Raw genomic sequence first — 6656 nt, 5'->3', positions numbered from 1 at the left:
GCAATTGAAGTCCACTGCTTTTCATTTATGATCCAGCTTGGGATGTCAGCTGACACAGAAATGAATGTCCTAACCTCAAATCCAGTGGCTTTAAAGATACCTCCCTAACATTCATTGCCAAGATGAAGTCCAGAGATTACTGTTCAGTGGAAGCAAACAGGGTCTGTTTTTGCAGGCAACCATAAAAAAAGAAAAGAACAAAAAATAGACAAAGCAGAGCAGCTGGGAATCACTGTTAATGTGTTTTTATAATTATGTTGAAAAGCCAGATGCTAGAAATAACGCTGCAGTATTAATGAAGCAGCTCTTTAAGCATTATCTTAACAGTTCTACGTTAGAATTTGAAAGAATTCTTTCAGTAACGTCTGTTAAAGGATAGTAGTCGGATTTGTCAGCAGATTTAGGTATATAACAGATTCCATGATAAACTACTGGTGTAGGATCCTCCGCTTTTCTATCATAGATTTACAAGTTTTCCGTTACTTTGCTAAGATAATTATCTAAGAACAAGGTCACAATGCTGAGCATATTTCTTTTAATTTATCTCCAGACTAGAGAGAATTCCTGACAAACTCCATCTAGCTTTACCTTGGTTAATAGGGATAGGGGTGGAATAGCAATCTTGAGGAAATACAGAGAGCAGCTTCTGTGTAAAGAACTACTTCAGGGGAGATTAAGCAGATAATTCTGAAGAGAAGTTGTTACTGCCACCTTGTCACCTTCTTCCCCCTCTTTGAGTTGGCTGAATTTATGACCAGACTGTAACACTGAGCTGTGCTGGATATGATACCGTACTTCTAGAATATCATGCTTGTTTTCCAACCTTTTTTTTCTCTAAAGGAAGTATATTACAGAATGAAGATACAAAATAAAGCTACTTACTTAACAGTTTTAATCTTTGTAGCTAGAAGCTTCCTTTGTATTTGCACATAAACACTACCCATATTATCTGCTTGAATTCTGCTCTTTCCTCCCAACCCCCTTTTGGAGGCAAGTCAACAGGCAAAACACACAGGAGAACTGCATGTACAGAACAGAAGTGGCTCCAATTCTGCATTTCCTACTGAGCGAGCACACCTAGCACAAAGTACATGGCATTAATATCACCTATTGTTTAAAACTCAGTATCTCATTAAAAGCTCACTACTTTCGGTTGGGTATCTACTTCAGTACTCATATACTAAGCTTTTCTAACAGCTTGGGAAGGAAAAGAGTCCTCACCACACATACACACACACACACACACAAATAATCCCAAAAACCACCTACACTGAGCACTTCCTGGAAATTCTGAAGTTTTGTGGGATACAATACAAGCATAAAATGGACAAGATTAATGATCTGGGATGAAGCAGCTAAAAACCTCATGATCCTGTATTCCAGTACAGTCTCAGTTATCTGAACATCAGCTATTGCAAATTCCCTTTTCTCCCCCGAAGTCTGAATCACATCCTCTGACATCTACTGAAGTACATTAACAGTGACACCGATTATTTGAAAGCTCTCCTATCCAAACAGATTTGGGATCCTTACTATTGTGCTAACTGAGTCTCCTCTCTGTGGTAGTAAGCCCCTGGCTAAATGCCACTCTGTCTCAGCCATTCACTTGTCATGTGCAGCACTAGTCAGCCTTTTCTCCTTTGCACCATGTCAGTCTGTGTAAGGACTCTGAATGTTATTTGTGTACTGTTTATACTAACTTCTGGGAAGTCTGAAGAAGGATAATGAACTAAGGTTAAAAGAAAGCAGATTTCCACAAGATTTTAGGAGCACTGTGCCAGGGGTGGGAAGTACTTCTCATTTGGAATTAGTACCACCTAGAAAATGCATCCTAAATAATTAACATTGAAAGAAATCACAGAACTAGGCAATAAGGAACAAGTTTTCTATTCCTCTTTTCCATGTTCATATTTTGACAAGGAAAACAACAGTACTGCTGTGTAATATAACAACTCCCTAAAATATCAACACTACCCAGGTGTAGTCCTGTTTTCAATAAGCAAATACAAAGATTTCAAAATCCCATCTATAAGGTGGAATGATATAAAGATGGTAACAAGGATGGTAACATATATTCAAAAGGCTATTTATGAGGAAAAAACTCACCAATATGGATGCTTTCACTAGTAAATGCTGAGGCAATCTCCACCAGGGAGCAATCTCCAAGAGATGCTGCCTTAGTGCTGGTCAGCCCTTAAATGAGGTCTAGAGGAGGTGGAGTCAAGCTCTACCCCTTCCAGGAGCACAGCTAAATTACTCTCACCTGTGCTCCCACAGCTGACCTCAACACTTGCCTCAGCTGATTAATCAGAGGTTCAGGCTGTGATTGCATACACCATTATTCCCATACACCATCCTATTCATAGGCCAATATATTTTAATTAGTCAAATTAAGAACTGGTTGACCACTTTGTCCAGACCCTAGTAAAAGCTGTTATCAAACAGAACTAAGGACAACATGCTCAAGTGGCAGGGAAACCAAGTTTGGGGGCTTGGAGGAGGGCGATCAAGTGCTCGGATCAAGCTCAGGTCATGTCATGCAGGCAGTAGCCAAGTAGTAAATGTGAAACATCTGTCCTCATCCTGGAGAGCCACCAATTGCCTCTTATTACATGTATGGAAAGTTTAAGTGGTAGCTAAATGCCAAGAACTATGGAGGCACAAACTATCCCCTAACTCCCTAGAAGGATGATCCTCTCAGAAACAGGACAGAAAACTGACTCGTGGGACAGTCAGGAGTTTGTTAATAGAAAAATAGAGTTCCAGGCTACAGCAGGTTACAGACACACACATTCACTGTAGGCTTCACATGCATCACAGACATGGGAACTCTTTTCAAAGGCATTCCGTACTAGCATTATATCAATTCATTTATCTCAAAGCTACCCAATGCTTCCCTCTGCTGAGTATGCACACATGCTTTGCTCCCTGTCACTGGAAGGAAGGGTCCTTGTGTGTGCTGCTCAGTGGGCACCGACCTCAGCCTTCTGGTGGCTGCCAGGAGCTGTCTGCTGAGTTTTGGGGTCAGCAGGGCAACTAAGACAACACTCCAAAGGGCAAGTGGTCAGAAGAGCCATCAGAAACAAAAACAAGAAAAAATGGACATTGTTTCTTAATGGGTCTAGCGTGCTCTATAACAAGAGCATGAAGACAGCACCAAGAGTAGGCCTGCTCTATGGAGACATGTTAAAGTGCAGTCCTTTTCTTCTTTACAAGCATAAAGGAAAAAGGAAATACGTTTGCCAGCTCTGTTACAGATTCACAAAGGTAAATACTGGTAACATCCGCACATGCATGCATTTCCTCTGTGTGCTTTGCTACAGTGCTCTTGTAGGTAAATATCATTGAAATAAAGCAGATGTTTGTTACCCTTTTGTTTGTTGACAGGTGGAATAGAACAGTTGCGTACACTTATGCTGGTGACACAGGTTGTCTAGTAGTGCTTTAGGTCTTGCTGATTAGGAAATGAAGGCTGCCAAATAGGTCAGAGATTCACTTCTCCCTCCCATCTGCTGTAAGCTAGCAAACCTATTTGCTGTTACAATGCTAAGAGAACTCTGAGATTTCAGTGATTCTGCTTAGCAAGCAGTCTGAAGTCCTCCTTTCCCACTAACTATGTGTTAGTTTTAGTAAATTAAAAAACACCACAAGAAGCAAGCCTGTCATTCATATTTAGGAGTAGGGTGGAGGGGAGGAAGTCCATAACACTGAATTTGTTGCAGATAAGGTTTTAGTTTTTTCTTCATATTTTTCCTCATATTAACTCTGTTCAGGAATGCAATATGGCATTACACTGCTGCAACTATAACATTTTAAGAGGAGGTTGTGAATCTCAAAAATAAAAATGCACAAACATCCACCTTAAGTGTATTGGCCAACAGCTCTCCTCATCTGATACAGAGCAAAAAAATACCCTGTATTTTCATAGAACGGAAAAGGATGTCAGCATTAGACTCAAGTTAAAAAGCAATGAATTAAGAAGCAAACAATTAGATGTTAAAACTGAATACCTTCTTAAATAAAGCTGAATCTCTACAGGTACAGATGTGTGTAAGTCTTTCACTGCAGGAAGTTACTTTCTCGGGAACATGGATGACATTTACATTGTGAAAAGTTAAATACAGAGGAGAATCTTTCCCAACAAGAAGACTTAGGTTTCCAGTCTTACAGCTTCCAGAGGCCATGGTTAAAATCCCTTCCCAAAACTGGGATTTTCACCATCACTCCCTCTCAAGGGAAGTCTTGGTTTGTATTTCTTTCTTCCACTGTGGTATTTTAGGTTTGGTCCTTTGCAATTCTCAGAACATTTTAGCATTGCATGCATCACTGAAGACATCTCCATATAAGGGAAGTTACTCAAACAGTATAGGCAAAACACAGAACATAGATGTCAGATGATAATTCCATCAAGGCTGGGTCTGGCCCCATGTTTCAGTTTGTGCTACGTGCAAGAAGGGAGCAAATTTAATGTTCTTGCTGTTGATTTTGAAACACTTGTAAATGCCAGCCTCTTAGGTAGAGTTAATGACTGCCAAGAAATTGTTGTCTTCCACAGTCTGCTCAAGAAAAGAGGAACGGTCTACAAACACCTCACAGCATCCGTAATTGTTCTGCAAGGCAAGAGAGTCCCATGTGGGATGAGAATAGTGTGTTAAAACAGACACACAGGCATACATACAGTGTGCCGTGCTTCATTGCAGCACAGAGGTCAGGTCTGCATGCCCCTTGAGATCCTCCAAAATAGTTACAATTAGCTGTATGAATACAGCACTGTTTTAAATAGATCTTGGAGGTCAGCAGATGTTATATAACTTAACACTGATTGTTTTCAAAAGGAATCCTGGTAAATGAAAGGTCAAGGACAGTTCTGGGTATTGTTGGAGTTCACCACTACCTGTTCTGTAGAGTTCTTACTGGGCAGTTCTCAGTGCTTGCTACTGCATGTTGTTGTGAAGAAGAATTGACCAGCAGGGAGATGTAAGCCTTGCTGCAGTCACCAGCTGTATCTACTCCGCAGCACTTTTAATAACTTCAATCCCCCACCTCAGTTAATCAGACTAAAATTTCAGCAAGCAGCTGTGTCTCCAGCACCATGAGCCAGGCCATTTTGACAGTAGCAGGACTGGAGGGAAAGGACAGCCCAGGAGAGTCACCGCTAAGTTTGGGAGAACTGCAGTCACCTTTCCTTTCAGTTAAGCACATCAGAGGGAAGCAGGAGCACAGCTTTGTCCTTTGCCTCACCAGGTCACTCACTCAGTATCTTTTTTTCCCCTTGATGCTCAAAGAGGAACACTTGTGACTCAGAAAACTAAGAGTTTTTTTTCCCTTCCTTAAAGCACTGAGTTACTGGAAAATGTGTTCCTTAGCCAGCTCACAATCTGTTACCTGCAGGCCAGCAAGTTCCATCGTCGTACAGCAGCACAGTCCTCCGTTTCCTTCACCAAGGGGCACAGCCCTGCTGCAGCACTCTCAAGCAGGGTTGCTCCCACCCAGGCTCCACCCTGTCTTCAGGTAGAACGGTGCTCATTCCCTATGGACTTTCTCCCCCAGCCCTATGGCTGGCAGCACCCTCTCCCAGCAAAGGGTTCTGCCCTTCCCAGGGTGAAATTCACCAGAAGAGCCTCCTCACACATCACCCTCCAAGAGCCATACTTGCAAATGAACTTCCAGCATACTGTATGGCTCTACCCAGCAACCTCCGTCCTTCAGTGAAACCATCCAGCTCCTCCCCAGCTGAGCCTGATAATTAAATCCAGGCACTTCATCAGGATCAGATGGGTAGGGAAGAGAAGATCCTTCCCAGGCCAGGCCTGGCTGCAGTCGCCCCATTACATGGCCTCTGCCACTGAGCCGACTGCAAATAGAAATGAGTATTTGATAGTTTTCCATTGAGCCACATTAATTCTATAGATTATGGTGGAATTACACAAGGGATAATTTAGGCTTGGGAAGTTTAATAGGACTACACATATGCTTATAATAATTCATGTGCAAGAATGTTTGCGAGATTATAGTCCATGTTTCCAAGAAAACAGATTGTGTCTCCTTGTGGCTCGTTTCTGCCGGTTTCCAGCTGAAGTCATCGGCACACGTTTATGATATTACATGTGGTTGCTGAAGAAGTTATTACAATGTCACAAAGAGGATTATGATTTCAGGTGGGGAGTAATTCTTGTACAAATCCTCTTTCCATACAAACAGCCCTGGTAATAAAGAATGTGGAAAAAATAGGGCAAAGATAAGAGATTTACACATAATGAGCCAGATTGCCCCGCACGCCCCAGCTGCTTTGTACCGAGCACCGACGTTGGCTTTGTGTTGTCGGAGGGATGCCGTGCAGAATGAGCTCCTAACCGCGCTCAGAGGGCTCCCTTTTTGTTCCTCACGCGGGGTTTCAGCCCGGTGCCGGTACTACTGCAGCGGTCACCCAAGGGCTGTGAGCTCTGCTGGCGGCCCGTGGGGGTCAGAAGAACCGCAGCAGACGGCAGTTGTGCCCCGATCAGATGAGACAAAAGTAAAAACTCCCAGTGATGGAAGCGTCATTTAAACCTAGACGCCCAACGAGGAAATAGTACCCCGTGCTTCTGTCTGCTGCTCATCAGGAACGCTTTATTTCGGAGCGGACGAAACGTGTAATTTCTGGGGAGCAGCCCGCC

The sequence above is a fragment of the Excalfactoria chinensis genome, chromosome 8 (assembly GCF_039878825.1).
Source record: "Excalfactoria chinensis isolate bCotChi1 chromosome 8, bCotChi1.hap2, whole genome shotgun sequence".
In the NCBI taxonomy this organism is placed as follows: Eukaryota; Metazoa; Chordata; class Aves; order Galliformes; family Phasianidae; genus Excalfactoria; species Excalfactoria chinensis.
This window is presented reverse-complemented; position numbering follows the sequence as displayed.